We start from the raw sequence: 26652 nt of genomic DNA on the forward strand, positions 1-26652 counted from the left end.
ATCTTTCTGCCGGTTTTGGGTGTGTTGTGAAATATTTTGGTGGCATTTGATCCAAAGCTGAGTTAAAAAGAAAATGTTGTTTATACTGTACAAGCTACAGCAAGATACCGAATATCACTGCAGACTCACCGTTTGACCAATCTGAAAACCCTTTGAAACACTTGATATCAGCCATCTGGAGAACGACTGTCGTGTTTGGTAGCTTTTGAAGAAAGACTTGTGGAGATGTAGATGTTAATTGAATTAGCATATTCTGAACAATATAGAGTGACTGACTTCTGAATTGACCATCGGTTGCAGCGAAGCAAACGTAAGTCACAAATCAGTGGATGTGCTGAAAAGGTTTTTAGCTCTCTAGGACGTACGGATGGTTTTGTTCGATTTTTTGAAGTTAGGAATGAGAAATGTCTAGAAATATACATTTCTTGTAGTAAGCAACGGCCACTTTGCGCAATCATTACCAAATTTTATACATCAACTGAGTAGTGACCCGAGATCGTACAAACCGAATTTCGCTCGAATCCATCCATTACGAGGTATAAACCTTTTGCAAGTGTAGCGCCCCCTAGTGGAAGAATATCCCAAGACTGCTCTGCAAAGCTCGGGCCGAGCATCTGAGCAGACGCATCAAGTTTGGTAACAATAGCTTAAGCCAATTTTGATCTACGGGTATTTATGTAAACTCACGGCCGTTCAAGTGACCGTGATCGTATAGTGGTTAGTACTCTGCGTTGTGGCCGCAGCAACCCCGGTTCGAATCCGGGTCACGGCAGCAGCTGTGTGCTGGCTTTTTTTTTTTTTTTTTACTGGACTCCAAAATCTAGCTCATTTTACGTAGTTTTAAACTGGATAGCTCAAGTACATTTTCCTGCGTACAAAAGTAAAAATTTATGAGAAAACACAGATTGACGTATCAAAATTCTTTAGATAACTTTTGATCGGCGACGTCCACAGATGATCCTGCCAAAGTTTCAGGTCGATTGGCGAAACCGCCTGGGACGAGTTTGCAACAATAGGTTTTAGAGCAAATAGATAAAAAGTCAGAGTACAGTACTGAAAGAAGGTCGACTCTAAACGAAGCCGTTTTCGAAATAATTGCAAAAAGGCAAAGTCGATTGTTATAGCGCCACCATGAGGTCTATGAGGAACTTTTTCTTTCTTCTTTTTTTTTTTTTGCCTGAGCAGTGGGTGGAATTTGCAACCTACTAGCCAATTTTGGTGAGTTTTCGTCCAGCAGTTTTTGCTGCCCAAACACTTTTAGCGGAGAGAAAGAAGAAAGAAGAAGAAGAAAAGAAGAAGAAAACCAATAGGGCCCCAGAAGCTTCGCTGCTTGGATCCCTAAAAACTGGACCATCAACATGTGGTAAAAGGTGTCTGAGCCCTTCACATCGGTCCCTCACAGAAACAAACAGCCTAATCTTGTGTTTAGTGTTACTTGCTCATCATACTTCTTTGAATGACAAAATCTGTCCATTAGGACATAAAAAACAGTGTTACGTAAACAATCCATGGAAATTGACTGTCTGTTGTCACACAACATTCAGGAAACCCATACAAATAAAAGAGAAGAATATTTGCTATTCAGAGCTGAAACTAGTCTCTCCCAACACACAGGCGCCCGGCCGTGCAAGTGGCCGTGATCGTATAGTGGTTAGTACTCTGCGTTGTGGCCGCAGCAACCCCGGTTCGAATCCGGGTCACGGCAGCAGCTGTGTGCTGGCTTTTTTTTTTTTTTTTTACTGGACTCCAAAATCTAGCTCATTTTACGTAGTTTTAAACTGGATAGCTCAAGTACATTTTCCTGCGTCAGGCCCCATACTTTCCGACTAACCTATCATTTGACCGGCGCCCCCCACATATGTCTATGACAAACGAGACCACTGCCGTTTGTAATCACTGAGGACAAAGCGGGTCTCAGGTGCTCAAGTGCGCAGGGCTAGTGGCGCAATGGATAACGCGTCTGACTACGGATCAGAAGATTCTAGGTTCGACTCCTGGCTAGCTCGTTGTGACCTTTAGCTTGTAAATCACTCAAGCTTCAACTGCAACATTCTGTCTCTATATACTGTGAATCAAAGAACATTTACATGTGAATGGAGCCAAATCAAAGAACAGGCCTCCCAGCGGCAATGATCGGGATCCAAGCGAATCGAGAAAAAGGCAACGTTTGACATTTTCAGAGGAGACGAACAGATGCAGATCACTTAAGAGATTAAAGTGATGACACAATTTGGACTTTGAGATAATTGCGGAAACGCAAACTTGATTTTTACAGCATCACTTTGAGATCAGAGAGTGTAATTTCATGTACCTGACTACTGGGTGAAATGTTCAACCCAGCTGCGACATTTTGTCTTTCCAAGATTTAAAGTTTAAGCTGCACAAACACTTGATTTACGGGTATTAGGGACGTCACGTGTGCCAGACCCGGATAGTTTTCTCAGTTAAAACGTAAAACGCTTACAACAGTCAAGATGTTGGTGAGAAAATTCTAAAATAAATCATGCATCTTTCTGCCGGTTTTGGGTGTGTTGTGAAATATTTTGGTGGCATTTGATCCAAAGCTGAGTTAAAAAGAAAATGTTGTTTATACTGTACAAGCTACAGCAAGATACCGAATATCACTGCAGACTCACCGTTTGACCAATCTGAAAACCCTTTGAAACACTTGATATCAGCCATCTGGAGAACGACTGTCGTGTTTGGTAGCTTTTGAAGAAAGACTTGTGGAGATGTAGATGTTAATTGAATTAGCATATTCTGAACAATATAGAGTGACTGACTTCTGAATTGACCATCGGTTGCAGCGAAGCAAACGTAAGTCACAAATCAGTGGATGTGCTGAAAAGGTTTTTAGCTCTCTAGGACGTACGGATGGTTTTGTTCGATTTTTTGAAGTTAGGAATGAGAAATGTCTAGAAATATACATTTCTTGTAGTAAGCAACGGCCACTTTGCGCAATCATTACCAAATTTTATACATCAACTGAGTAGTGACCCGAGATCGTACAAACCGAATTTCGCTCGAATCCATCCATTACGAGGTATAAACCTTTTGCAAGTGTAGCGCCCCCTAGTGGAAGAATATCCCAAGACTGCTCTGCAAAGCTCGGGCCGAGCATCTGAGCAGACGCATCAAGTTTGGTAACAATAGCTTAAGCCAATTTTGATCTACGGGTATTTATGTAAACTCACGGCCGTTCAAGTGACCGTGATCGTATAGTGGTTAGTACTCTGCGTTGTGGCCGCAGCAACCCCGGTTCGAATCCGGGTCACGGCAGCAGCTGTGTGCTGGCTTTTTTTTTTTTTTTTTACTGGACTCCAAAATCTAGCTCATTTTACGTAGTTTTAAACTGGATAGCTCAAGTACATTTTCCTGCGTACAAAAGTAAAAATTTATGAGAAAACACAGATTGACGTATCAAAATTCTTTAGATAACTTTTGATCGGCGACGTCCACAGATGATCCTGCCAAAGTTTCAGGTCGATTGGCGAAACCGCCTGGGACGAGTTTGCAACAATAGGTTTTAGAGCAAATAGATAAAAAGTCAGAGTACAGTACTGAAAGAAGGTCGACTCTAAACGAAGCCGTTTTCGAAATAATTGCAAAAAGGCAAAGTCGATTGTTATAGCGCCACCATGAGGTCTATGAGGAACTTTTTCTTTCTTCTTTTTTTTTTTTGCCTGAGCAGTGGGTGGAATTTGCAACCTACTAGCCAATTTTGGTGAGTTTTCGTCCAGCAGTTTTTGCTGCCCAAACACTTTTAGCGGAGAGAAAGAAGAAAGAAGAAGAAGAAAAGAAGAAGAAAACCAATAGGGCCCCAGAAGCTTCGCTGCTTGGATCCCTAAAAACTGGACCATCAACATGTGGTAAAAGGTGTCTGAGCCCTTCACATCGGTCCCTCACAGAAACAAACAGCCTAATCTTGTGTTTAGTGTTACTTGCTCATCATACTTCTTTGAATGACAAAATCTGTCCATTAGGACATAAAAAACAGTGTTACGTAAACAATCCATGGAAATTGACTGTCTGTTGTCACACAACATTCAGGAAACCCATACAAATAAAAGAGAAGAATATTTGCTATTCAGAGCTGAAACTAGTCTCTCCCAACACACAGGCGCCCGGCCGTGCAAGTGGCCGTGATCGTATAGTGGTTAGTACTCTGCGTTGTGGCCGCAGCAACCCCGGTTCGAATCCGGGTCACGGCAGCAGCTGTGTGCTGGCTTTTTTTTTTTTTTTTTTACTGGACTCCAAAATCTAGCTCATTTTACGTAGTTTTAAACTGGATAGCTCAAGTACATTTTCCTGCGTCAGGCCCCATACTTTCCGACTAACCTATCATTTGACCGGCGCCCCCCACATATGTCTATGACAAACGAGACCACTGCCGTTTGTAATCACTGAGGACAAAGCGGGTCTCAGGTGCTCAAGTGCGCAGGGCTAGTGGCGCAATGGATAACGCGTCTGACTACGGATCAGAAGATTCTAGGTTCGACTCCTGGCTAGCTCGTTGTGACCTTTAGCTTGTAAATCACTCAAGCTTCAACTGCAACATTCTGTCTCTATATACTGTGAATCAAAGAACATTTACATGTGAATGGAGCCAAATCAAAGAACAGGCCTCCCAGCGGCAATGATCGGGATCCAAGCGAATCGAGAAAAAGGCAACGTTTGACATTTTCAGAGGAGACGAACAGATGCAGATCACTTAAGAGATTAAAGTGATGACACAATTTGGACTTTGAGATAATTGCGGAAACGCAAACTTGATTTTTACAGCATCACTTTGAGATCAGAGAGTGTAATTTCATGTACCTGACTACTGGGTGAAATGTTCAACCCAGCTGCGACATTTTGTCTTTCCAAGATTTAAAGTTTAAGCTGCACAAACACTTGATTTACGGGTATTAGGGACGTCACGTGTGCCAGACCCGGATAGTTTTCTCAGTTAAAACGTAAAACGCTTACAACAGTCAAGATGTTGGTGAGAAAATTCTAAAATAAATCATGCATCTTTCTGCCGGTTTTGGGTGTGTTGTGAAATATTTTGGTGGCATTTGATCCAAAGCTGAGTTAAAAAGAAAATGTTGTTTATACTGTACAAGCTACAGCAAGATACCGAATATCACTGCAGACTCACCGTTTGACCAATCTGAAAACCCTTTGAAACACTTGATATCAGCCATCTGGAGAACGACTGTCGTGTTTGGTAGCTTTTGAAGAAAGACTTGTGGAGATGTAGATGTTAATTGAATTAGCATATTCTGAACAATATAGAGTGACTGACTTCTGAATTGACCATCGGTTGCAGCGAAGCAAACGTAAGTCACAAATCAGTGGATGTGCTGAAAAGGTTTTTAGCTCTCTAGGACGTACGGATGGTTTTGTTCGATTTTTTGAAGTTAGGAATGAGAAATGTCTAGAAATATACATTTCTTGTAGTAAGCAACGGCCACTTTGCGCAATCATTACCAAATTTTATACATCAACTGAGTAGTGACCCGAGATCGTACAAACCGAATTTCGCTCGAATCCATCCATTACGAGGTATAAACCTTTTGCAAGTGTAGCGCCCCCTAGTGGAAGAATATCCCAAGACTGCTCTGCAAAGCTCGGGCCGAGCATCTGAGCAGACGCATCAAGTTTGGTAACAATAGCTTAAGCCAATTTTGATCTACGGGTATTTATGTAAACTCACGGCCGTTCAAGTGACCGTGATCGTATAGTGGTTAGTACTCTGCGTTGTGGCCGCAGCAACCCCGGTTCGAATCCGGGTCACGGCAGCAGCTGTGTGCTGGCTTTTTTTTTTTTTTTTTACTGGACTCCAAAATCTAGCTCATTTTACGTAGTTTTAAACTGGATAGCTCAAGTACATTTTCCTGCGTACAAAAGTAAAAATTTATGAGAAAACACAGATTGACGTATCAAAATTCTTTAGATAACTTTTGATCGGCGACGTCCACAGATGATCCTGCCAAAGTTTCAGGTCGATTGGCGAAACCGCCTGGGACGAGTTTGCAACAATAGGTTTTAGAGCAAATAGATAAAAAGTCAGAGTACAGTACTGAAAGAAGGTCGACTCTAAACGAAGCCGTTTTCGAAATAATTGCAAAAAGGCAAAGTCGATTGTTATAGCGCCACCATGAGGTCTATGAGGAACTTTTTCTTTCTTCTTTTTTTTTTTTGCCTGAGCAGTGGGTGGAATTTGCAACCTACTAGCCAATTTTGGTGAGTTTTCGTCCAGCAGTTTTTGCTGCCCAAACACTTTTAGCGGAGAGAAAGAAGAAAGAAGAAGAAGAAAAGAAGAAGAAAACCAATAGGGCCCCAGAAGCTTCGCTGCTTGGATCCCTAAAAACTGGACCATCAACATGTGGTAAAAGGTGTCTGAGCCCTTCACATCGGTCCCTCACAGAAACAAACAGCCTAATCTTGTGTTTAGTGTTACTTGCTCATCATACTTCTTTGAATGACAAAATCTGTCCATTAGGACATAAAAAACAGTGTTACGTAAACAATCCATGGAAATTGACTGTCTGTTGTCACACAACATTCAGGAAACCCATACAAATAAAAGAGAAGAATATTTGCTATTCAGAGCTGAAACTAGTCTCTCCCAACACACAGGCGCCCGGCCGTGCAAGTGGCCGTGATCGTATAGTGGTTAGTACTCTGCGTTGTGGCCGCAGCAACCCCGGTTCGAATCCGGGTCACGGCAGCAGCTGTGTGCTGGCTTTTTTTTTTTTTTTTTACTGGACTCCAAAATCTAGCTCATTTTACGTAGTTTTAAACTGGATAGCTCAAGTACATTTTCCTGCGTCAGGCCCCATACTTTCCGACTAACCTATCATTTGACCGGCGCCCCCCACATATGTCTATGACAAACGAGACCACTGCCGTTTGTAATCACTGAGGACAAAGCGGGTCTCAGGTGCTCAAGTGCGCAGGGCTAGTGGCGCAATGGATAACGCGTCTGACTACGGATCAGAAGATTCTAGGTTCGACTCCTGGCTAGCTCGTTGTGACCTTTAGCTTGTAAATCACTCAAGCTTCAACTGCAACATTCTGTCTCTATATACTGTGAATCAAAGAACATTTACATGTGAATGGAGCCAAATCAAAGAACAGGCCTCCCAGCGGCAATGATCGGGATCCAAGCGAATCGAGAAAAAGGCAACGTTTGACATTTTCAGAGGAGACGAACAGATGCAGATCACTTAAGAGATTAAAGTGATGACACAATTTGGACTTTGAGATAATTGCGGAAACGCAAACTTGATTTTTACAGCATCACTTTGAGATCAGAGAGTGTAATTTCATGTACCTGACTACTGGGTGAAATGTTCAACCCAGCTGCGACATTTTGTCTTTCCAAGATTTAAAGTTTAAGCTGCACAAACACTTGATTTACGGGTATTAGGGACGTCACGTGTGCCAGACCCGGATAGTTTTCTCAGTTAAAACGTAAAACGCTTACAACAGTCAAGATGTTGGTGAGAAAATTCTAAAATAAATCATGCATCTTTCTGCCGGTTTTGGGTGTGTTGTGAAATATTTTGGTGGCATTTGATCCAAAGCTGAGTTAAAAAGAAAATGTTGTTTATACTGTACAAGCTACAGCAAGATACCGAATATCACTGCAGACTCACCGTTTGACCAATCTGAAAACCCTTTGAAACACTTGATATCAGCCATCTGGAGAACGACTGTCGTGTTTGGTAGCTTTTGAAGAAAGACTTGTGGAGATGTAGATGTTAATTGAATTAGCATATTCTGAACAATATAGAGTGACTGACTTCTGAATTGACCATCGGTTGCAGCGAAGCAAACGTAAGTCACAAATCAGTGGATGTGCTGAAAAGGTTTTTAGCTCTCTAGGACGTACGGATGGTTTTGTTCGATTTTTTGAAGTTAGGAATGAGAAATGTCTAGAAATATACATTTCTTGTAGTAAGCAACGGCCACTTTGCGCAATCATTACCAAATTTTATACATCAACTGAGTAGTGACCCGAGATCGTACAAACCGAATTTCGCTCGAATCCATCCATTACGAGGTATAAACCTTTTGCAAGTGTAGCGCCCCCTAGTGGAAGAATATCCCAAGACTGCTCTGCAAAGCTCGGGCCGAGCATCTGAGCAGACGCATCAAGTTTGGTAACAATAGCTTAAGCCAATTTTGATCTACGGGTATTTATGTAAACTCACGGCCGTTCAAGTGACCGTGATCGTATAGTGGTTAGTACTCTGCGTTGTGGCCGCAGCAACCCCGGTTCGAATCCGGGTCACGGCAGCAGCTGTGTGCTGGCTTTTTTTTTTTTTTTTTACTGGACTCCAAAATCTAGCTCATTTTACGTAGTTTTAAACTGGATAGCTCAAGTACATTTTCCTGCGTACAAAAGTAAAAATTTATGAGAAAACACAGATTGACGTATCAAAATTCTTTAGATAACTTTTGATCGGCGACGTCCACAGATGATCCTGCCAAAGTTTCAGGTCGATTGGCGAAACCGCCTGGGACGAGTTTGCAACAATAGGTTTTAGAGCAAATAGATAAAAAGTCAGAGTACAGTACTGAAAGAAGGTCGACTCTAAACGAAGCCGTTTTCGAAATAATTGCAAAAAGGCAAAGTCGATTGTTATAGCGCCACCATGAGGTCTATGAGGAACTTTTTCTTTCTTCTTTTTTTTTTTTGCCTGAGCAGTGGGTGGAATTTGCAACCTACTAGCCAATTTTGGTGAGTTTTCGTCCAGCAGTTTTTGCTGCCCAAACACTTTTAGCGGAGAGAAAGAAGAAAGAAGAAGAAGAAAAGAAGAAGAAAACCAATAGGGCCCCAGAAGCTTCGCTGCTTGGATCCCTAAAAACTGGACCATCAACATGTGGTAAAAGGTGTCTGAGCCCTTCACATCGGTCCCTCACAGAAACAAACAGCCTAATCTTGTGTTTAGTGTTACTTGCTCATCATACTTCTTTGAATGACAAAATCTGTCCATTAGGACATAAAAAACAGTGTTACGTAAACAATCCATGGAAATTGACTGTCTGTTGTCACACAACATTCAGGAAACCCATACAAATAAAAGAGAAGAATATTTGCTATTCAGAGCTGAAACTAGTCTCTCCCAACACACAGGCGCCCGGCCGTGCAAGTGGCCGTGATCGTATAGTGGTTAGTACTCTGCGTTGTGGCCGCAGCAACCCCGGTTCGAATCCGGGTCACGGCAGCAGCTGTGTGCTGGCTTTTTTTTTTTTTTTTTTACTGGACTCCAAAATCTAGCTCATTTTACGTAGTTTTAAACTGGATAGCTCAAGTACATTTTCCTGCGTCAGGCCCCATACTTTCCGACTAACCTATCATTTGACCGGCGCCCCCCACATATGTCTATGACAAACGAGACCACTGCCGTTTGTAATCACTGAGGACAAAGCGGGTCTCAGGTGCTCAAGTGCGCAGGGCTAGTGGCGCAATGGATAACGCGTCTGACTACGGATCAGAAGATTCTAGGTTCGACTCCTGGCTAGCTCGTTGTGACCTTTAGCTTGTAAATCACTCAAGCTTCAACTGCAACATTCTGTCTCTATATACTGTGAATCAAAGAACATTTACATGTGAATGGAGCCAAATCAAAGAACAGGCCTCCCAGCGGCAATGATCGGGATCCAAGCGAATCGAGAAAAAGGCAACGTTTGACATTTTCAGAGGAGACGAACAGATGCAGATCACTTAAGAGATTAAAGTGATGACACAATTTGGACTTTGAGATAATTGCGGAAACGCAAACTTGATTTTTACAGCATCACTTTGAGATCAGAGAGTGTAATTTCATGTACCTGACTACTGGGTGAAATGTTCAACCCAGCTGCGACATTTTGTCTTTCCAAGATTTAAAGTTTAAGCTGCACAAACACTTGATTTACGGGTATTAGGGACGTCACGTGTGCCAGACCCGGATAGTTTTCTCAGTTAAAACGTAAAACGCTTACAACAGTCAAGATGTTGGTGAGAAAATTCTAAAATAAATCATGCATCTTTCTGCCGGTTTTGGGTGTGTTGTGAAATATTTTGGTGGCATTTGATCCAAAGCTGAGTTAAAAAGAAAATGTTGTTTATACTGTACAAGCTACAGCAAGATACCGAATATCACTGCAGACTCACCGTTTGACCAATCTGAAAACCCTTTGAAACACTTGATATCAGCCATCTGGAGAACGACTGTCGTGTTTGGTAGCTTTTGAAGAAAGACTTGTGGAGATGTAGATGTTAATTGAATTAGCATATTCTGAACAATATAGAGTGACTGACTTCTGAATTGACCATCGGTTGCAGCGAAGCAAACGTAAGTCACAAATCAGTGGATGTGCTGAAAAGGTTTTTAGCTCTCTAGGACGTACGGATGGTTTTGTTCGATTTTTTGAAGTTAGGAATGAGAAATGTCTAGAAATATACATTTCTTGTAGTAAGCAACGGCCACTTTGCGCAATCATTACCAAATTTTATACATCAACTGAGTAGTGACCCGAGATCGTACAAACCGAATTTCGCTCGAATCCATCCATTACGAGGTATAAACCTTTTGCAAGTGTAGCGCCCCCTAGTGGAAGAATATCCCAAGACTGCTCTGCAAAGCTCGGGCCGAGCATCTGAGCAGACGCATCAAGTTTGGTAACAATAGCTTAAGCCAATTTTGATCTACGGGTATTTATGTAAACTCACGGCCGTTCAAGTGACCGTGATCGTATAGTGGTTAGTACTCTGCGTTGTGGCCGCAGCAACCCCGGTTCGAATCCGGGTCACGGCAGCAGCTGTGTGCTGGCTTTTTTTTTTTTTTTTTACTGGACTCCAAAATCTAGCTCATTTTACGTAGTTTTAAACTGGATAGCTCAAGTACATTTTCCTGCGTACAAAAGTAAAAATTTATGAGAAAACACAGATTGACGTATCAAAATTCTTTAGATAACTTTTGATCGGCGACGTCCACAGATGATCCTGCCAAAGTTTCAGGTCGATTGGCGAAACCGCCTGGGACGAGTTTGCAACAATAGGTTTTAGAGCAAATAGATAAAAAGTCAGAGTACAGTACTGAAAGAAGGTCGACTCTAAACGAAGCCGTTTTCGAAATAATTGCAAAAAGGCAAAGTCGATTGTTATAGCGCCACCATGAGGTCTATGAGGAACTTTTTCTTTCTTCTTTTTTTTTTTTTGCCTGAGCAGTGGGTGGAATTTGCAACCTACTAGCCAATTTTGGTGAGTTTTCGTCCAGCAGTTTTTGCTGCCCAAACACTTTTAGCGGAGAGAAAGAAGAAAGAAGAAGAAGAAAAGAAGAAGAAAACCAATAGGGCCCCAGAAGCTTCGCTGCTTGGATCCCTAAAAACTGGACCATCAACATGTGGTAAAAGGTGTCTGAGCCCTTCACATCGGTCCCTCACAGAAACAAACAGCCTAATCTTGTGTTTAGTGTTACTTGCTCATCATACTTCTTTGAATGACAAAATCTGTCCATTAGGACATAAAAAACAGTGTTACGTAAACAATCCATGGAAATTGACTGTCTGTTGTCACACAACATTCAGGAAACCCATACAAATAAAAGAGAAGAATATTTGCTATTCAGAGCTGAAACTAGTCTCTCCCAACACACAGGCGCCCGGCCGTGCAAGTGGCCGTGATCGTATAGTGGTTAGTACTCTGCGTTGTGGCCGCAGCAACCCCGGTTCGAATCCGGGTCACGGCAGCAGCTGTGTGCTGGCTTTTTTTTTTTTTTTTTACTGGACTCCAAAATCTAGCTCATTTTACGTAGTTTTAAACTGGATAGCTCAAGTACATTTTCCTGCGTCAGGCCCCATACTTTCCGACTAACCTATCATTTGACCGGCGCCCCCCACATATGTCTATGACAAACGAGACCACTGCCGTTTGTAATCACTGCGGTGAGGACAAAGCGGGTCTCACGTGCTCAAGTGCGCAGGGCTAGTGGCGCAATGGATAACGCGTCTGACTACGGATCAGAAGATTCTAGGTTCGACTCCTGGCTAGCTCGTTGTGACCTTTAGCTTGTAAATCACTCAAGCTTCAACTGCAACATTCTGTCTCTATATACTGTGAATCAAAGAACATTTACATGTGAATGGAGCCAAATCAAAGAACAGGCCTCCCAGCGGCAATGATCGGGATCCAAGCGAATCGAGAAAAAGGCAACGTTTGACATTTTCAGAGGAGACGAACAGATGCAGATCACTTAAGAGATTAAAGTGATGACACAATTTGGACTTTGAGATAATTGCGGAAACGCAAACTTGATTTTTACAGCATCACTTTGAGATCAGAGAGTGTAATTTCATGTACCTGACTACTGGGTGAAATGTTCAACCCAGCTGCGACATTTTGTCTTTCCAAGATTTAAAGTTTAAGCTGCACAAACACTTGATTTACGGGTATTAGGGACGTCACGTGTGCCAGACCCGGATAGTTTTCTCAGTTAAAACGTAAAACGCTTACAACAGTCAAGATGTTGGTGAGAAAATTCTAAAATAAATCATGCATCTTTCTGCCGGTTTTGGGTGTGTTGTGAAATATTTTGGTGGCATTTGATCCAAAGCTGAGTTAAAAAGAAAATGTTGTTTATACTGTACAAGCTACAGCAAGATACCGAATATCACTGCAGACTCACCGTTTGACCAATCTGAAAACCCTTTGAAACACTTGATATCAGCCATCTGGAGAACGACTGTCGTGTTTGGTAGCTTTTGAAGAAAGACTTGTGGAGATGTAGATGTTAATTGAATTAGCATATTCTGAACAATATAGAGTGACTGACTTCTGAATTGACCATCGGTTGCAGCGAAGCAAACGTAAGTCACAAATCAGTGGATGTGCTGAAAAGGTTTTTAGCTCTCTAGGACGTACGGATGGTTTTGTTCGATTTTTTGAAGTTAGGAATGAGAAATGTCTAGAAATATACATTTCTTGTAGTAAGCAACGGCCACTTTGCGCAATCATTACCAAATTTTATACATCAACTGAGTAGTGACCCGAGATCGTACAAACCGAATTTCGCTCGAATCCATCCATTACGAGGTATAAACCTTTTGCAAGTGTAGCGCCCCCTAGTGGAAGAATATCCCAAGACTGCTCTGCAAAGCTCGGGCCGAGCATCTGAGCAGACGCATCAAGTTTGGTAACAATAGCTTAAGCCAATTTTGATCTACGGGTATTTATGTAAACTCACGGCCGTTCAAGTGACCGTGATCGTATAGTGGTTAGTACTCTGCGTTGTGGCCGCAGCAACCCCGGTTCGAATCCGGGTCACGGCAGCAGCTGTGTGCTGGCTTTTTTTTTTTTTTTTTACTGGACTCCAAAATCTAGCTCATTTTACGTAGTTTTAAACTGGATAGCTCAAGTACATTTTCCTGCGTACAAAAGTAAAAATTTATGAGAAAACACAGATTGACGTATCAAAATTCTTTAGATAACTTTTGATCGGCGACGTCCACAGATGATCCTGCCAAAGTTTCAGGTCGATTGGCGAAACCGCCTGGGACGAGTTTGCAACAATAGGTTTTAGAGCAAATAGATAAAAAGTCAGAGTACAGTACTGAAAGAAGGTCGACTCTAAACGAAGCCGTTTTCGAAATAATTGCAAAAAGGCAAAGTCGATTGTTATAGCGCCACCATGAGGTCTATGAGGAACTTTTTCTTTCTTCTTTTTTTTTTTTGCCTGAGCAGTGGGTGGAATTTGCAACCTACTAGCCAATTTTGGTGAGTTTTCGTCCAGCAGTTTTTGCTGCCCAAACACTTTTAGCGGAGAGAAAGAAGAAAGAAGAAGAAGAAAAGAAGAAGAAAACCAATAGGGCCCCAGAAGCTTCGCTGCTTGGATCCCTAAAAACTGGACCATCAACATGTGGTAAAAGGTGTCTGAGCCCTTCACATCGGTCCCTCACAGAAACAAACAGCCTAATCTTGTGTTTAGTGTTACTTGCTCATCATACTTCTTTGAATGACAAAATCTGTCCATTAGGACATAAAAAACAGTGTTACGTAAACAATCCATGGAAATTGACTGTCTGTTGTCACACAACATTCAGGAAACCCATACAAATAAAAGAGAAGAATATTTGCTATTCAGAGCTGAAACTAGTCTCTCCCAACACACAGGCGCCCGGCCGTGCAAGTGGCCGTGATCGTATAGTGGTTAGTACTCTGCGTTGTGGCCGCAGCAACCCCGGTTCGAATCCGGGTCACGGCAGCAGCTGTGTGCTGGCTTTTTTTTTTTTTTTTTTACTGGACTCCAAAATCTAGCTCATTTTACGTAGTTTTAAACTGGATAGCTCAAGTACATTTTCCTGCGTACAAAAGTAAAAATTTATGAGAAAACACAGATTGACGTATCAAAATTCTTTGATAACTTTTGATCGGCGACGTCCACAGATGATCCTGCCAAAGTTTCAGGTCGATTGGCGAAACCGCCTGGGACGAGTTTGCAACAATAGGTTTTAGAGCAAATAGATAAAAGTCAGAGTACAGTACTGAAAGAAGGTCGACTCTAAACGAAGCCGTTTTCGAAATAATTGCAAAAAGGCAAAGTCGATTGTTATAGCGCCACCATGAGGTCTATGAGGAACTTTTTCTTTCTTCTTTTTTTTTTTTTGCCTGAGCAGTGGGTGGAATTTGCAACCTACTAGCCAATTTTGGTGAGTTTTCGTCCAGCAGTTTTTGCTGCCCAAACACTTTTAGCGGAGAGAAGAAGAAAGAAGAAGAAGAAAGAGAAGAAAACCAATAGGGCCCCAGAAGCTTCGCTGCTTGGATCCCTAAAAACTGGACCATCAACATGTGGTAAAAGGTGTCTGAGCCCTTCACATCGGTCCCTCACAGAAACAAACAGCCTAATCTTGTGTTTAGTGTTACTTGCTCATCATACTTCTTTGAATGACAAAATCTGTCCATTAGGACATAAAAAACAGTGTTACGTAAACAATCCATGGAAATTGACTGTCTGTTGTCACACAACATTCAGGAAACCCATACAAATAAAAGAGAAGAATATTTGCTATTCAGAGCTGAAACTAGTCTCTCCAACACACAGGCGCCCGGCCGTGCAAGTGGCCGTGATCGTATAGTGGTTAGTACTCTGCGTTGTGGCCGCAGCAACCCCGGTTCGAATCCGGGTCACGGCAGCAGCTGTGTGCTGGCTTTTTTTTTTTTTTTTTACTGGACTCCAAAATCTAGCTCATTTTACGTAGTTTTAAACTGGATAGCTCAAGTACATTTTCCTGCGTCAGGCCCCATACTTTCCGACTAACCTATCATTTGACCGGCGCCCCCCACATATGTCTATGACAAACGAGACCACTGCCGTTTGTAATCACTGAGGACAAAGCGGGTCTCAGTGCTCAAGTGCGCAGGGCTAGTGGCGCAATGGATAACGCGTCTGACTACGGATCAGAAGATTCTAGGTTCGACTCCTGGCTAGCTCGTTGTGACCTTTAGCTTGTAAATCACTCAAGCTTCAACTGCAACATTCTGTCTCTATATACTGTGAATCAAAGAACATTTACATGTGAATGGAGCCAAATCAAAGAACAGGCCTCCCAGCGGCAATGATCGGGATCCAAGCGAATCGAGAAAAAGGCAACGTTTGACATTTTCAGAGGAGACGAACAGATGCAGATCACTTAAGAGATTAAAGTGATGACACAATTTGGACTTTGAGATAATTGCGGAAACGCAAACTTGATTTTTACAGCATCACTTTGAGATCAGAGAGTGTAATTTCATGTACCTGACTACTGGGTGAAATGTTCAACCCAGCTGCGACATTTTGTCTTTCCAAGATTTAAAGTTTAAGCTGCACAAACACTTGATTTACGGGTATTAGGGACGTCACGTGTGCCAGACCCGGATAGTTTTCTCAGTTAAAACGTAAAACGCTTACAACAGTCAAGATGTTGGTGAGAAAATTCTAAAATAAATCATGCATCTTTCTGCCGGTTTTGGGTGTGTTGTGAAATATTTTGGTGGCATTTGATCCAAAGCTGAGTTAAAAAGAAAATGTTGTTTATACTGTACAAGCTACAGCAAGATACCGAATATCACTGCAGACTCACCGTTTGACCAATCTGAAAACCCTTTGAAACACTTGATATCAGCCATCTGGAGAACGACTGTCGTGTTTGGTAGCTTTTGAAGAAAGACTTGTGGAGATGTAGATGTTAATTGAATTAGCATATTCTGAACAATATAGAGTGACTGACTTCTGAATTGACCATCGGTTGCAGCGAAGCAAACGTAAGTCACAAATCAGTGGATGTGCTGAAAAGGTTTTTAGCTCTCTAGGACGTACGGATGGTTTTGTTCGATTTTTTGAAGTTAGGAATGAGAAATGTCTAGAAATATACATTTCTTGTAGTAAGCAACGGCCACTTTGCGCAATCATTACCAAATTTTATACATCAACTGAGTAGTGACCCGAGATCGTACAAACCGAATTTCGCTCGAATCCATCCATTACGAGGTATAAACCTTTTGCAAGTGTAGCGCCCCCTAGTGGAAGAATATCCCAAGACTGCTCTGCAAAGCTCGGGCCGAGCATCTGAGCAGACGCATCAAGTTTGGTAACAATAGCTTAAGCCAATTTTGATCTACGGGTATTTATGTAAACTCACGGCCGTTCAAGTGACCGTGATCGTATAGTGGTTAGTACTCTGCGTTGTGGCCGCAGCAACCCCGGTTCGAATCCGGGTCACGGCAGCAGCTGTGTGCTGGCTTTTTTTTTTTTTTTTTTACTGGACTCCAAAATCTAGCTCATTTTACGTAGTTTTAAACTGGATAGCTCAAGTACATTTTCCTGCGTACAAAAGTAAAAATTTATGAGAAAACACAGATTGACGTATCAAAATTCTTTAGATAACTTTTGATCGGCGACGTCCACAGATGATCCTGCCAAAGTTTCAGGTCGATTGGCGAAACCGCCTGGGACGAGTTTGCAACAATAGGTTTTAGAGCAAATAGATAAAAAGTCAGAGTACAGTACTGAAAGAAGGTCGACTCTAAACGAAGCCGTTTTCGAAATAATTGCAAAAAGGCAAAGTCGATTGTTATAGCGCCACCATGAGGTCTATGAGGAACTTTTTCTTTCTTCTTTTTTTTTTTTTGCCTGAGCAGTGGGTGGAATTTGCAACCTACTAGCCAATTTTGGTGAGTTTTCGTCCAGCAGTTTTTGCTGCCCAAACACTTTTAGCGGAGAGAAAGAAGAAAGAAGAAGAAGAAAAGAAGAAGAAAACCAATAGGGCCCCAGAAGCTTCGCTGCTTGGATCCCTAAAAACTGGACCATCAACATGTGGTAAAAGGTGTCTGAGCCCTTCACATCGGTCCCTCACAGAAACAAACAGCCTAATCTTGTGTTTAGTGTTACTTGCTCATCATACTTCTTTGAATGACAAAATCTGTCCATTAGGACATAAAAAACAGTGTTACGTAAACAATCCATGGAAATTGACTGTCTGTTGTCACACAACATTCAGGAAACCCATACAAATAAAAGAGAAGAATATTTGCTATTCAGAGCTGAAACTAGTCTCTCCCAACACACAGGCGCCCGGCCGTGCAAGTGGCCGTGATCGTATAGTGGTTAGTACTCTGCGTTGTGGCCGCAGCAACCCCGGGTCACGGCAGCAGCTGTGTGCTGGCTTTTTTTTTTTTTTTTTTACTGGACTCCAAAATCTAGCTCATTTTACGTAGTTTTAAACTGGATAGCTCAAGTACATTTTCCTGCGTCAGGCCCCATACTTTCCGACTAACCTATCATTTGACCGGCGCCCCCCACATATGTCTATGACAAACGAGACCACTGCCGTTTGTAATCACTGCGGTGAGGACAAAGCGGGTCTCAGTGCTCAAGTGCGCAGGGCTAGTGGCGCAATGGATAACGCGTCTGACTACGGATCAGAAGATTCTAGGTTCGACTCCTGGCTAGCTCGTTGTGACCTTTAGCTTGTAAATCACTCAAGCTTCAACTGCAACATTCTGTCTCTATATACTGTGAATCAAAGAACATTTACATGTGAATGGAGCCAAATCAAAGAACAGGCCTCCCAGCGGCAATGATCGGGATCCAAGCGAATCGAGAAAAAGGCAACGTTTGACATTTTCAGAGGAGACGAACAGATGCAGATCACTTAAGAGATTAAAGTGATGACACAATTTGGACTTTGAGATAATTGCGGAAACGCAAACTTGATTTTTACAGCATCACTTTGAGATCAGAGAGTGTAATTTCATGTACCTGACTACTGGGTGAAATGTTCAACCCAGCTGCGACATTTTGTCTTTCCAAGATTTAAAGTTTAAGCTGCACAAACACTTGATTTACGGGTATTAGGGACGTCACGTGTGCCAGACCCGGATAGTTTTGTCAGTTAAAACGTAAAACGCTTACAACAGTCAAGATGTTGGTGAGAAAATTCTAAAATAAATCATGCATCTTTCTGCCGGTTTTGGGTGTGTTGTGAAATATTTTGGTGGCATTTGATCCAAAGCTGAGTTAAAAAGAAAATGTTGTTTATACTGTACAAGCTACAGCAAGATACCGAATATCACTGCAGACTCACCGTTTGACCAATCTGAAAACCCTTTGAAACACTTGATATCAGCCATCTGGAGAACGACTGTCGTGTTTGGTAGCTTTTGAAGAAAGACTTGTGGAGATGTAGATGTTAATTGAATTAGCATATTCTGAACAATATAGAGTGACTGACTTCTGAATTGACCATCGGTTGCAGCGAAGCAAACGTAAGTCACAAATCAGTGGATGTGCTGAAAAGGTTTTTAGCTCTCTAGGACGTACGGATGGTTTTGTTCGATTTTTTGAAGTTAGGAATGAGAAATGTCTAGAAATATACATTTCTTGTAGTAAGCAACGGCCACTTTGCGCAATCATTACCAAATTTTATACATCAACTGAGTAGTGACCCGAGATCGTACAAACCGAATTTCGCTCGAATCCATCCATTACGAGGTATAAACCTTTTGCAAGTGTAGCGCCCCTAGTGGAAGAATATCCCAAGACTGCTCTGCAAAGCTCGGGCCGAGCATCTGAGCAGACGCATCAAGTTTGGTAACAATAGCTTAAGCCAATTTTGATCTACGGGTATTTATGTAAACTCACGGCCGTTCAAGTGACCGTGATCGTATAGTGGTTAGTACTCTGCGTTGTGGCCGCAGCAACCCCGGTTCGAATCCGGGTCACGGCAGCAGCTGTGTGCTGGCTTTTTTTTTTTTTTTTTTACTGGACTCCAAAATCTAGCTCATTTTACGTAGTTTTAAACTGGATAGCTCAAGTACATTTTCCTGCGTCAGGCCCCATACTTTCCGACTAACCTATCATTTGACCGGCGCCCCCCACATATGTCTATGACAAACGAGACCACTGCCGTTTGTAATCACTGCGGTGAGGACAAAGCGGGTCTCACGTGCTCAAGTGCGCAGGGCTAGTGGCGCAATGGATAACGCGTCTGACTACGGATCAGAAGATTCTAGGTTCGACTCCTGGCTAGCTCGTTGTGACCTTTAGCTTGTAAATCACTCAAGCTTCAACTGCAACATTCTGTCTCTATATACTGTGAATCAAAGAACATTTACATGTGAATGGAGCCAAATCAAAGAACAGGCCTCCCAGCGGCAATGATCGGGATCCAAGCGAATCGAGAAAAAGGCAACGTTTGACATTTTCAGAGGAGACGAACAGATGCAGATCACTTAAGAGATTAAAGTGATGACACAATTTGGACTTTGAGATAATTGCGGAAACGCAAACTTGATTTTTACAGCATCACTTTGAGATCAGAGAGTGTAATTTCATGTACCTGACTACTGGGTGAAATGTTCAACCCAGCTGCGACATTTTGTCTTTCCAAGATTTAAAGTTTAAGCTGCACAAACACTTGATTTACGGGTATTAGGGACGTCACGTGTGCCAGACCCGGATAGTTTTGTCAGTTAAAACGTAAAACGCTTACAACAGTCAAGATGTTGGTGAGAAAATTCTAAAATAAATCATGCATCTTTCTGCCGGTTTTGGGTGTGTTGTGAAATATTTTGGTGGCATTTGATCCAAAGCTGAGTTAAAAAGAAAATGTTGTTTATACTGTACAAGCTACAGCAAGATACCGAATATCACTGCAGACTCACCGTTTGACCAATCTGAAAACCCTTTGAAACACTTGATATCAGCCATCTGGAGAACGACTGTCGTGTTTGGTAGCTTTTGAAGAAAGACTTGTGGAGATGTAGATGTTAATTGAATTAGCATATTCTGAACAATATAGAGTGACTGACTTCTGAATTGACCATCGGTTGCAGCGAAGCAAACGTAAGTCACAAATCAGTGGATGTGCTGAAAAGGTTTTTAGCTCTCTAGGACGTACGGATGGTTTTGTTCGATTTTTTGAAGTTAGGAATGAGAAATGTCTAGAAATATACATTTCTTGTAGTAAGCAACGGCCACTTTGCGCAATCATTACCAAATTTTATACATCAACTGAGTAGTGACCCGAGATCGTACAAACCGAATTTCGCTCGAATCCATCCATTACGAGGTATAAACCTTTTGCAAGTGTAGCGCCCCTAGTGGAAGAATATCCCAAGACTGCTCTGCAAAGCTCGGGCCGAGCATCTGAGCAGACGCATCAAGTTTGGTAACAATAGCTTAAGCCAATTTTGATCTACGGGTATTTATGTAAACTCACGGCCGTTCAAGTGACCGTGATCGTATAGTGGTTAGTACTCTGCGTTGTGGCCGCAGCAACCCCGGTTCGAATCCGGGTCACGGCAGCAGCTGTGTGCTGGCTTTTTTTTTTTTTTTTTTACTGGACTCCAAAATCTAGCTCATTTTACGTAGTTTTAAACTGGATAGCTCAAGTACATTTTCCTGCGTACAAAAGTAAAAATTTATGAGAAAACACAGATTGACGTATCAAAATTCTTTGATAACTTTTGATCGGCGACGTCCACAGATGATCCTGCCAAAGTTTCAGGTCGATTGGCGAAACCGCCTGGGACGAGTTTGCAACAATAGGTTTTAGAGCAAATAGATAAAAAGTCAGAGTACAGTACTGAAAGAAGGTCGACTCTAAACGAAGCCGTTTTCGAAATAATTGCAAAAAGGCAAAGTCGATTGTTATAGCGCCACCATGAGGTCTATGAGGAACTTTTTCTTTCTTCTTTTTTTTTTTTGCCTGAGCAGTGGGTGGAATTTGCAACCTACTAGCCAATTTTGGTGAGTTTTCGTCCAGCAGTTTTTGCTGCCCAAACACTTTTAGCGGAGAGAAAGAAGAAGAAGAAGAAGAAAAGAAGAAGAAAACCAATAGGGCCCCAGAAGCTTCGCTGCTTGGATCCCTAAAAACTGGACCATCAACATGTGGTAAAAGGTGTCTGAGCCCTTCACATCGGTCCCTCACAGAAACAAACAGCCTAATCTTGTGTTTAGTGTTACTTGCTCATCATACTTCTTTGAATGACAAAATCTGTCCATTAGGACATAAAAAACAGTGTTACGTAAACAATCCATGGAAATTGACTGTCTGTTGTCACACATCATTCAGGAAACCCATACAAATAAAAGAGAAGAATATTTGCTATTCAGAGCTGAAACTAGTCTCTCCCAACACACAGGCGCCGGCCGTTCAAGTGGCCGTGATCGTATAGTGGTTAGTACTCTGCGTTGTGGCCGCAGCAACCCCGGTTCGAATCCGGGTCACGGCAGCAGCTGTGTGCTGGCTTTTTTTTTTTTTTTTACTGGACTCCAAAATCTAGCTCATTTTACGTAGTTTTAAACTGGATAGCTCAAGTACATTTTCCTGCGTCAGGCCCCATACTTTCCGACTAACCTATCATTTGACCGGCGCCCCCCACATATGTCTATGACAAACGAGACCACTGCCGTTTGTAATCACTGCGGTGAGGACAAAGCGGGTCTCACGTGCTCAAGTGCGCAGGGCTAGTGGCGCAATGGATAACGCATCTGACTACGGATCAGAAGATTCTAGGTTCGACTCCTGGCTAGCTCGTTGTGACCTTGTAAATCACTCAAGCTTCAACTGCAACATTCTGTCTCTATATACTGTGAATCAAAGAACATTTACATGTGAATGGAGCCAAATCAAAGGCCTCCCAGCGGCAATGATCGGGATCCAAGCGAATCGAAAAAAAGGCAACGTTTGACATTTTCAGAGGAGACGAACAGATGCAGATCACTTAAGAGATTAAAGTGATGACACAATTTGGACTTTGAGATAATTGCGGAAACGCAAACTTGATTTTTACAGCATCACTTTGAGATCAGAGAGTGTAATTTCATGTACCTGACTACTGGGTGAAATGTTCAACCCAGCTGCGACATTTTGTCTTTCCAAGATTTAAAGTTTAAGCTGCACAAACACTTGATTTACGGGTATTAGGGACGTCACGTGTGCCAGACCCGGATAGTTTTGTCAGTTAAAACGTAAAACGCTTACAACAGTCAAGATGTTGGTGAGAAAATTCTAAAATAAATCATGCATCTTTCTGCCGGTTTTGGGTGTGTTGTGAAATATTTTGGTGGCATTTGATCCAAAGCTGAGTTAAAAAGAAAATGTTGTTTATACTGTACAAGCTACAGCAAGATACCGAATATCACTGCAGACTCACCGTTTGACCAATCTGAAAACCCTTTGAAACACTTGATATCAGCCATCTGGAGAACGACTGTCGTGTTTGGTAGCTTTTGAAGAAAGACTTGTGGAGATGTAGATGTTAATTGAATTAGCATATTCTGAACAATATAGAGTGACTGACTTCTGAATTGACCATCGGTTGCAGCGAAGCAAACGTAAGTCACAAATCAGTGGATGTGCTGAAAAGGTTTTTAGCTCTCTAGGACGTACGGATGGTTTTGTTCGATTTTTTGAAGTTAGGAATGAGAAATGTCTAGAAATATACATTTCTTGTAGTAAGCAACGGCCACTTTGCGCAATCATTACCAAATTTTATACATCAACTGAGTAGTGACCCGAGATCGTACAAACCGAATTTCGCACGAATCCATCCATTATGAGGTATAAACCTTTTGCAAGTGTAGCGCCCCTAGTGGAAGAATATCCCAAGACTGCTCTGCAAAGCTCGGGCCGAGCATCTGAGCAGACGCATCAAGTTTGGTAACAATAGCTTAAGCCAATTTTGATCTACGGGTATTTATGTAAACTCACGGCCGTTCAAGTGACCGTGATCGTATAGTGGTTAGTACTCTGCGTTGTGGCCGCAGCAACCCCGGTTCGAATCCGGGTCACGGCAGCAGCTGTGTGCTGGCTTTTTTTTTTTTTTTTTACTGGACTCCAAAATCTAGCTCATTTTACGTAGTTTTAAACTGGATAGCTCAAGTACATTTTCCTGCGTCAGGCCCCATACTTTCCGACTAACCTATCATTTGACCGGCGCCCCCCACATATGTCTATGACAAACGAGACCACTGCCGTTTGTAATCACTGCGGTGAGGACAAAGCGGGTCTCACGTGCTCAAGTGCGCAGGGCTAGTGGCGCAATGGATAACGCGTCTGACTACGGATCAGAAGATTCTAGGTTCGACTCCTGGCTAGCTCGTTGTGACCTTTAGCTTGTAAATCACTCAAGCTTCAACTGCAACATTCTGTCTCTATATACTGTGAATCAAAGAACATTTACATGTGAATGGAGCCAAATCAAAGAACAGGCCTCCCAGCGGCAATGATCGGGATCCAAGCGAATCGAGAAAAAGGCAACGTTTGACATTTTCAGAGGAGACGAACAGATGCAGATCACTTAAGAGATTAAAGTGATGACACAATTTGGACTTTGAGATAATTGCGGAAACGCAAACTTGATTTTTACAGCATCACTTTGAGATCAGAGAGTGTAATTTCATGTACCTGACTACTGGGTGAAATGTTCAACCCAGCTGCGACATTTTGTCTTTCCAAGATTTAAAGTTTAAGCTGCACAAACACTTGATTTACGGGTATTAGGGACGTCACGTGTGCCAGACCCGGATAGTTTTGTCAGTTAAAACGTAAAACGCTTACAACAGTCAAGATGTTGGTGAGAAAATTCTAAAATAAATCATGCATCTTTCTGCCGGTTTTGGGTGTGTTGTGAAATATTTTGGTGGCATTTGATCCAAAGCTGAGTTAAAAAGAAAATGTTGTTTATACTGTACAAGCTACAGCAAGATACCGAATATCACTGCAGACTCACCGTTTGACCAATCTGAAAACCCTTTGAAACACTTGATATCAGCCATCTGGAGAACGACTGTCGTGTTTGGTAGCTTTTGAAGAAAGACTTGTGGAGATGTAGATGTTAATTGAATTAGCATATTCTGAACAATATAGAGTGACTGACTTCTGAATTGACCATCGGTTGCAGCGAAGCAAACGTAAGTCACAAATCAGTGGATGTGCTGAAAAGGTTTTTAGCTCTCTAGGACGTACGGATGGTTTTGTTCGATTTTTTGAAGTTAGGAATGAGAAATGTCTAGAAATATACATTTCTTGTAGTAAGCAACGGCCACTTTGCGCAATCATTACCAAATTTTATACATCAACTGAGTAGTGACCCGAGATCGTACAAACCGAATTTCGCACGAATCCATCCATTATGAGGTATAAACCTTTTGCAAGTGTAGCGCCCCGGAGTGGAAGAATATCCCAAGACTGCTCTGCAAAGCTCGGGCCGAGCATCTGAGCAGACGCATCAAGTTTGGTAACAATAGCTTAAGCCAATTTTGATCTACGGGTATTTATGTAAACTCACGGCCGTTCAAGTGACCGTGATCGTATAGTGGTTAGTACTCTGCGTTGTGGCCGCAGCAACCCCGGTTCGAATCCGGGTCACGGCAGCAGCTGTGTGCTGGCTTTTTTTTTTTTTTTTTTACTGGACTCCAAAATCTAGCTCATTTTACGTAGTTTTAAACTGGATAGCTCAAGTACATTTTCCTGCGTACAAAAGTAAAAATTTATGAGAAAACACAGATTGACGTATCAAAATTCTTTTGATAACTTTTGATCGGCGACGTCCACAGATGATCCTGCCAAAGTTTCAGGTCGATTGGCGAAACCGCCTGGGACGAGTTTGCAACAATAGGTTTTAGAGCAAATAGATAAAAAGTCAGAGTACAGTACTGAAAGAAGGTCGACTCTAAACGAAGCCGTTTTCGAAATAATTGCAAAAAGGCAAAGTTGATTGTTATAGCGCCACCATGAGGTCTATGAGGAACTTTTTCTTTCTTCTTTTTTTTTTTTGCCTGAGCAGTGGGTGGAATTTGAAACCTACTAGCCAATTTTGGTGAGTTTTCGTCCAGCAGTTTTTGCTGCCCAAACACTTTTAGCGGAGAGAAAGAAGAAAGAAGAAGAAGAAAAGAAGAAGAAAACCAATAGGGCCCCAGAAGCTTCGCTGCTTGGATCCCTAAAAACTGGACCATCAACATGTGGTAAAAGGTGTCTGAGCCCTTCACATCGGTCCCTCACAGAAACAAACAGCCTAATCTTGTGTTTAGTGTTACTTGCTCATCATACTTCTTTGAATGACAAAATCTGTCCATTAGGACATAAAAAACAGTGTTACGTAAACAATCCATGGAAATTGACTGTCTGTTGTCACACATCATTCAGGAAACCCATACAAATAAAAGAGAAGAATATTTGCTATTCAGAGCTGAAACTAGTCTCTCCCAACACACAGGCGCCTGGCCGTTCAAGTGGCCGTGATCGTATAGTGGTTAGTACTCTGCGTTGTGGCCGCAGCAACCCCGGGTCACGGCAGCAGCTGTGTGCTGGCTTTTTTTTTTTTTTTTACTGGACTCCAAAATCTAGCTCATTTTACGTAGTTTTAAACTGGATAGCTCAAGTACATTTTCCTGCGTCAGGCCCCATACTTTCCGACTAACCTATCATTTGACCGGCGCCCCCCACATATGTCTATGACAAACGAAACCACTGCCGTTTGTAATCACTGCGGTGAGGACAAAGCGGGTCTCAGGTGCTCAAGTGCGCAGGGCTAGTGGTGCAATGGATAACGCGTCTGACTACGGATCAGAAGATTCTAGGTTCGACTCCTGGCTAGCTCGTTGCGACCTTTAGCTTGTAAATCACTCAAGCTTCAACTGCAACATTCTGTCTCTATATACTGTGAATCAAAGAACATTTACATGTGAATGGAGCCAAATCAAAGAACAGGCCTCCCAGCGGCAATGATCGGGATCCAAGCGAATCGAGAAAAAGGCAACGTTTGACATTTTCAGAGGAGACGAACAGATGCAGATCACTTAAGAGATTAAAGTGATGACACAATTTGGACTTTGAGATAATTGCGGAAACGCAAACTTGATTTTTACAGCATCACTTTGAGATCAGAGAGTGTAATTTCATGTACCTGACTACTGGGTGAAATGTTCAACCCAGCTGCGACATTTTGTCTTTCCAAGATTTAAAGTTTAAGCTGCACAAACACTTGATTTACGGGTATTAGGGACGTCACGTGTGCCAGACCCGGATAGTTTTCTCAGTTAAAACGTAAAACGCTTACAACAGTCAAGATGTTGGTGAGAAAATTCTAAAATAAATCATGCATCTTTCTGCCGGTTTTGGGTGTGT

The 26652-nt window shown here is 42.2% G+C and overlaps 19 non-coding genes and 1 pseudogene across 19 annotated transcripts; 19 read left to right on the forward strand and 1 right to left on the reverse strand.

Moving 5' to 3' along the window:
* The window catches only part of LOC119891111, a 61231-nt pseudogene that overhangs the window by 19076 nt on the left and 15503 nt on the right, over window positions 1-26652 (reverse strand).
* Window positions 1634-1705, forward strand: trnah-gug. Its single transcript has one exon. It is a non-coding gene; the product is annotated as a tRNA-His (tRNA).
* On the forward strand, window positions 1934-2006 carry trnar-acg. Its single transcript has one exon. It is a non-coding gene; the product is annotated as a tRNA-Arg (tRNA).
* trnah-gug lies at window positions 4140-4211 on the forward strand. The gene has a single exon. It is a non-coding gene; the product is annotated as a tRNA-His (tRNA).
* On the forward strand, window positions 4441-4513 carry trnar-acg. Its single transcript has one exon. It is a non-coding gene; the product is annotated as a tRNA-Arg (tRNA).
* Window positions 6647-6718, forward strand: trnah-gug. Its single transcript has one exon. It is a non-coding gene; the product is annotated as a tRNA-His (tRNA).
* Window positions 6947-7019, forward strand: trnar-acg. The gene has a single exon. It is a non-coding gene; the product is annotated as a tRNA-Arg (tRNA).
* On the forward strand, window positions 9153-9224 carry trnah-gug. Its single transcript has one exon. It is a non-coding gene; the product is annotated as a tRNA-His (tRNA).
* On the forward strand, window positions 9454-9526 carry trnar-acg. Its single transcript has one exon. It is a non-coding gene; the product is annotated as a tRNA-Arg (tRNA).
* Window positions 11661-11732, forward strand: trnah-gug. The gene has a single exon. It is a non-coding gene; the product is annotated as a tRNA-His (tRNA).
* Window positions 11966-12038, forward strand: trnar-acg. The gene has a single exon. It is a non-coding gene; the product is annotated as a tRNA-Arg (tRNA).
* Window positions 14172-14243, forward strand: trnah-gug. The gene has a single exon. It is a non-coding gene; the product is annotated as a tRNA-His (tRNA).
* Window positions 15100-15171, forward strand: trnah-gug. The gene has a single exon. It is a non-coding gene; the product is annotated as a tRNA-His (tRNA).
* Window positions 15399-15471, forward strand: trnar-acg. The gene has a single exon. It is a non-coding gene; the product is annotated as a tRNA-Arg (tRNA).
* Window positions 17901-17973, forward strand: trnar-acg. Its single transcript has one exon. It is a non-coding gene; the product is annotated as a tRNA-Arg (tRNA).
* Window positions 19480-19552, forward strand: trnar-acg. Its single transcript has one exon. It is a non-coding gene; the product is annotated as a tRNA-Arg (tRNA).
* On the forward strand, window positions 21683-21754 carry trnah-gug. The gene has a single exon. It is a non-coding gene; the product is annotated as a tRNA-His (tRNA).
* Window positions 21987-22059, forward strand: trnar-acg. The gene has a single exon. It is a non-coding gene; the product is annotated as a tRNA-Arg (tRNA).
* trnar-acg lies at window positions 23554-23626 on the forward strand. The gene has a single exon. It is a non-coding gene; the product is annotated as a tRNA-Arg (tRNA).
* On the forward strand, window positions 26054-26126 carry trnar-acg. The gene has a single exon. It is a non-coding gene; the product is annotated as a tRNA-Arg (tRNA).

This window comes from Micropterus salmoides, unplaced genomic scaffold, assembly GCF_014851395.1.
Source record: "Micropterus salmoides isolate LMB-PRFRI ecotype aquatic unplaced genomic scaffold, ASM1485139v1 Ms_hic_scaffold_7, whole genome shotgun sequence".
Classification (NCBI taxonomy): Eukaryota; Metazoa; Chordata; class Actinopteri; order Centrarchiformes; family Centrarchidae; genus Micropterus; species Micropterus salmoides.